Source organism: Pezoporus flaviventris, unplaced genomic scaffold, assembly GCF_033815535.1.
Source record: "Pezoporus flaviventris isolate CSIRO_AGI_PZ_B2104156 unplaced genomic scaffold, CSIRO_AGI_Pfla_v1 ptg000040l, whole genome shotgun sequence".
NCBI classification, from domain to species: domain Eukaryota; kingdom Metazoa; phylum Chordata; class Aves; order Psittaciformes; family Psittacidae; genus Pezoporus; species Pezoporus flaviventris.
This window is the reverse complement of record NW_026892588.1, coordinates 2,282,736-2,288,387: the sequence shown is the minus strand read 5'-3', so window position 1 is coordinate 2,288,387 and position 5,652 is coordinate 2,282,736. Positions and strand designations below refer to the sequence as shown.

Genomic DNA, 5,652 nt, shown 5'->3' with positions numbered 1-5,652 from the left:
TGGTTGATGGAGGAAGGGGTGTTACTCAAAGTGAGGTGGCTTAGCAGAATCTGCTTGGAAATGCTTTGTTTGTAGGTGGCCTTGTATCTCCTCCACCCATTTAATTAGCAGCTACTGGAGGTGAAGTATTTTTTCCCTGCACACCTAAAATGGCTGTTTGATTTGGGCAGAGCTTTCACCTCTGAAGAGCTTGCACCCATGCTGGTGAGACTCGAAGAGTACAAAAAGCACACTGGCAATAGGTAGTCTCTCACATCACTGTACTCTTGGCACACAAATCCCATACTGGGGAGGAAATCTTAAAGGCATGTTTAGCCTTATTGGAGAACAGTCCATCAAATTAAAGTCTGAATTATTAAACCTCTGTATTGCAGAACTGTTGGAGCTGATGGAGTCCATTATAAAGCAAAGGAGATGGCTGAGGTAAAAAAGGTAAAAAACACATTATGAACGCAGCTGTATTTTCTGACACAATGTAGATGACTTTGCTGAGTATCTTTTCTTTATGACTGTTTTCATTCTTCTTTCTTATGAGTTCTGCAGTGACTTGTATGGAGCAATAACTCAAGATGATCAGTGGTGGATCACACAGATGATGACTGTCCAAAGAATTCTAGTGGCAAAAACTGTCTTCAGTGGCGACCTCACCACCTTGGCTTTCAAAGGGTGCTTTATTGCAAGGTACGTGTCAGCTGCAATGACAGTGATGATACTGATGTTCATTAAGTGGTTTATGAAATAGCCACCTTCCAGAACCAGGTACCATGTACCTACCTTCAGCTGACGGAACTGGGATCAAGTTTTAAAAGGCAAAGAGCAGCAAGCAGTCAGCCATAGGCATGTTGACCATGTGTACTCTTGTTTCTGTCCATTTGCTGAGTTGCAGCAGAACACCCACAGCACCATTCAGCAAAATGAAGCAAATATGGGATGTAAACACACAGCTGGACAAGTGGAAAGCTTTCACAGGCTGTGGTACTGCAGCTGCTGAAGTTCATTTTGGGAGTATTAAGAGGCACGGTTCCTAGAAAAGCAGATTAAACCTTTAAGAAGCTAGACTCTTGACTGAATCAGTGGTTAATTTAGATCAGGTTTTTACCAACAGTGACTGTGAAAATGACTACAGAGCAGAGCTGGCTGAAGGGTACTCAGGAGGGGACATGAGCCTGATCACTTGTGGAGGAGAGGAAAGCATTGGGTCCCATGTGGGGAAGGCTGCATGTGGAGGACAGCAGGGGATAATGCTTGGGCCTGAGCAAGCAAACCATAGGACAGTGTTGCAGCATCTCTGTGCATCTGCAGCTCTTGGCTAGCTTTGAAAATAATGCTACTGAAGGAATCATGCCAGGAGACCTCTTCAGAGGTGAGAGAATGCGCTACAGCCAATACCTGCGGCAGTTTGGTGATTTGGACAAGGAAAAAGTGAAGAGGGCAGAAAATACAAGAATCAGTCATAACAGACAACAGGAAGATCTAGCAAAGGCTCTCTCAGTCTAATGTGGCCAGTATCAAAATAAGACTTTGAAAATACACCGGTTCCAGCCCTCTCAGTTTCTCCACCACTGTTTTGATGTTCCACCACAGCTGGGGAAAGGCAGTGCCTTGCAGCGCTCAAATAACCAGGTCTGCAAATAGCTAGGAGGAATTACCTGCTCACTCATTGCCCTTGGAGAGTGTGAATGCTCCTCCTCACCAGCTGTGGTGTGATGTTTGGGCACCATGAACCTTCCTAGCAGTGCTCCTGGTACATGACCAGTGAGGTGTCCTGCAATGTCCATTTGCTGGTGGCTGTGAGAGCAGCTATGCTGGTTGAGGAAGCACCCCATCCCTCCTTAATGCATTTCCCTAGGGTTGAGCTTCCTCTGCCACCAGTGGCACGGTTCATGCCACCCCCTTTTGACTGAGGAGCCTGCAGTAGTGAGGTAAAACACTCATTTGCCATGCAGCCCTGCAGTGGTTCCTCTGGCAATGGAACAGCTTTGGGTTTCCAGTGCCTAATGCCTCACTCGGTAATGCCCACGGGACCTTCACTGGCCAACAGGTTGTGCTCATTGCTTGGAGGGGACTCATTGGCCTGAAGCAGTCTGAGGTCTTCTCTCTGCCTTCTAGACTAATGTTCCTGCTGGAGCTGGCATAGGGACTGCCCCCTGCTGTCACCCTGCTGAGCTCCCAGTACCATTCACAGAGCTGCTGGAGAGGTGAGCCTACTTCGTAGGCTTTTCCTTGTACGCTTTTTTTTTGTTTGTTTGCTTTTTGTTTGTGTGTACTTCGCCCCCCTTCCCCCTCTCCCACAGCCTAAATTTTTACTGCAGCGTCAATGCCCTCATTTAAAGTCTAAGCCTTTGTCATCATCTTTTCCTTTTAAGGGACAGAGAGATTCTATCTTGCTGGAACATCAGCAGAATGCAGTGGTCCAGCTCTGCTTGTTGGAGCTCTGATGGACTGTGGCTGCTGCCTCCTACTGTTGTGAGCCAGGCTTCTGTGCAAGGAAATCAGAAAGATGTGTGGATAGCAGTGTTACCTATTCCAGTGCTGTGTGGATAGCAGTGTTACCTATTCCAGTGCTGTGTGATGGGCGCTAGTTTGTTGCGGGCCAGGTTCCATGGCTTGTTGTGGCAAAGGTGCTGTTTCACTTACTGGGAGCGTTCATGGAGCTGAGGTTTTGTTCTGACTGAAGACAGGGGTCGGAAACCCACCATTAACATAATTCTAACTTGACATGTAAAGCAGATGCTAATGTTTGTCCCAGGCAGTATCTGCGTCTTCAGGTAATCAGAAAGATCCTTGCTCATCTTAGGGTTGCACTGGAAGTAGCCTGTTGTAAGGCAGCTTTTATATCATGTTAGCTAAGTCTCTTTTCACAATCTCTGGTATAAGTTCAGCGTTAATAATAGAGGACTCTGAGGTATAATGGTGGTGAATAAATATTTATTTATAGATATAATACTATGAAATAGCTTCATTATCACTTGCAAAAAAAATGCTTCTTTTTCTGTTTTCCTGACAGTCAGTGCAAACAACAAAAACTGTTCCTTCATGATGACTGGGATTGTGAAGTCAACAATTTCTATTTTACAATGAGGAAAAGAAACACCTGATTTTTTTTTTTTTATTTAGAACATGAACTGTGGAGGCCTCAGTTTGCTTCCTACAAGAGAAAACCCCTCACTTCATACAGCTCTGTATGCAGCAAGCTTGGCTATGTGTAGGAATGCCAGCTATAAATGCTTTAGCACATTTGTACTGGTTTTGGCATCAACAGGAGTAAGCGGGCAGGTGTGTGGTGCTTAGCTGCGGGCTGGGGTGCAGCCATGGAAGCTGTTTAGTTTCTTTAATAGAGCGCCTTGTCTGTGATCCTTCCTGGATTTGAAAACTCTGTGCTTGGGGGAGAAATTGCTCTGAAATTCTTTGGTTATAAAGCAGTAGCAAATGGGATCTCCACAGCAGCTTTTATTTGCCATCCTGCGAGGCCTATCCATGAGGCCACAGGACCAAAAGCGCTGCTGTTTTGTATTTCAGAGTAGGCAACTTCATTGGAGCTCACTGGAAATTGGGCAAGGTGCCCCATGGCAACAGGCAGAAAGCATGAACATGGCAGGGTCTGGAGAACAAGTATGTAGTTTGCTTTCTGGGTTAACAGTAGGGTAACAGGCTGATATGGCTCAGCCTTCATCTCTCTTCGAAGTAATTAACATTTTCATAATAATCTGTTTGGAACAGGCACTCATTATAACCAATGAGATGCAGAAGCCGGACTGGGATCCTACAGGAAAGACTGTTTTTGAAGGCCCTCTGCGCTATTTCTGAATACAGAAGATGTCTTCCTTGCTGAACACCTCTTGCCTGGACACGTAAGTGATGCCTGTCATGGGCATTGACAGCACACCATAAAGGAGAATGGGCTAACAGGAACCCTAAGCCCCTTTCTCTCTAAGGATAGTCAATAGCAGTGTATTTGCTGACAGCTACAAGGGTGACAACACTCACGCATCTCCTTAAGCACCAGATGATTCTTCAGTTCAGGCACAATTTGTGTCTGGTTTCTTTTGCTCTCTTTGAAAAGAGACTTTAAAAGGCAGAATGAGGGCCAAGCAGTGTGTGATGTGATTAAGTTGGTCACATGCGCTCCGCTTGCAGTGAAAGACCATCAATGTCAGAGCATTAAATAATACATCAAAGAAAATTGGTACATAAATGATCAACTGACTGACCTGAATGGTTTCATCCATTTTTATGCTGAGTTTCCATCACACAGGGACCTGTGCCAAGGTATTGGCACAAAGAAGTTAGATCTAATCTTTGGATGAGGAGAGTTTTCTGTGATGGGAGTAGTTGTTTCATATGTTGTTTGGCTGGTGTCTAGACAGTGGTTTCAGCATGTGGTCTGCAGACACTTGAAGATGACAGGACACTTTTAGGGAAACTATTTGTAAGTTGTCACCAAGAAAGTTAGTTGTCTGTAGGTTTAAATGAGCAGAATATGGATTTGCATTCCCTGGAGGAAGGTTTAGGTATTTACAAGACAGAAGACGCTCAGAGTCAAGGGCCATGAAGCCAAAGGAGATACAGCTATCACATGCATTTCAACAACTCTATAATGTTTCCCATGCTGACTCTATGGGGCACTTCCTTCTAGTGGGCCAAGATTTCCATTTGTGGTTTAACTGTTTTGAGCTGCTCTGTTGTCACTTCCCTGTGGGGTGGGAGGGTACGCAGTGCATAGTCAGCAAGTATTATAGAGGAGATTTGTAGTTGGAAAGCCAGACATTTGTATGTGTGGTCTGGGACCCAGCTAGGAAAGCTTAAGGTTCTCTGTATAATCATAGAATGGTTTGGGTTGGAAGGGATCTTTAAGATCATCTATTTCCAACCTTCCTGCCATGAGCAGGGACACCTTCAGGGTTAAATGTCTCAAAATGAAGTGTGGGAAAGCTGTTGGACCCCTGCTGTCCGCTCTCCAAGCAGCTGAAAGAGAAAAAGCACGAAATCCAAAGCAATGCTTCATCACACATGGCAGTGCCAAGAAGCCCTCAGCTGTGGGTCTGAGCTATCTGTGCAGAAGGGCCTTGCACACCTCACTCTCATCAAACCTCCCCTGAAAACTGTGTATGGATTGTAAGGCAGGGATCATGGCTGCATCTGCTTCATGTTGCTCACTGCTGTTTTCTGAGCATCGACATTCATGCAGCATGAGGCTGTGGCAACTTGAGCAGATGCGATCCCTTCTCACCAGTCAGGATACCTACTGAGGAGTTGATCCCACTGAAGTACAGCAAACCTGTCACCAGGACTTACAGCAGTTGCTTGGGTGAGATCACTTCACAGATTTATATCTGATAGGCACAACGCAAAAGTTCTGTTCTGGAGTCTACAGTGCTTTGTGGGGCTCTGTTTTTCCATGCAGTAATGGCTTTATTTATACCCACAATGATTTTAGTCTCACAAACGCCAGGGTGTTTGCCACAAGCCGATACAAGTGTTAAAGGGCAGGAATGGGGCAATAGTCTCAGGCCACTGTCTTTACTCCATACACAGCAATAGCTGTGTCCTGGTGATAGCTGCAAGCTTTGAAATCATACAGGCTGTCAGGGTTTGGTGTGAGCAGCACAGATGTATTAGGTTCAGCATTGTAGTACATGTTTTTTTTTTTTT

The 5,652-nt window shown here is 45.3% G+C and overlaps 1 pseudogene; it reads right to left on the bottom strand.

Moving 5' to 3' along the window:
• Positions 1 to 255: 255 nt before the first annotated feature.
• Positions 256 to 1,150, bottom strand: LOC133275387 (G-protein coupled receptor 35-like; annotated as a pseudogene).
• Positions 1,151 to 5,652: the final 4,502 nt, after the last annotated feature.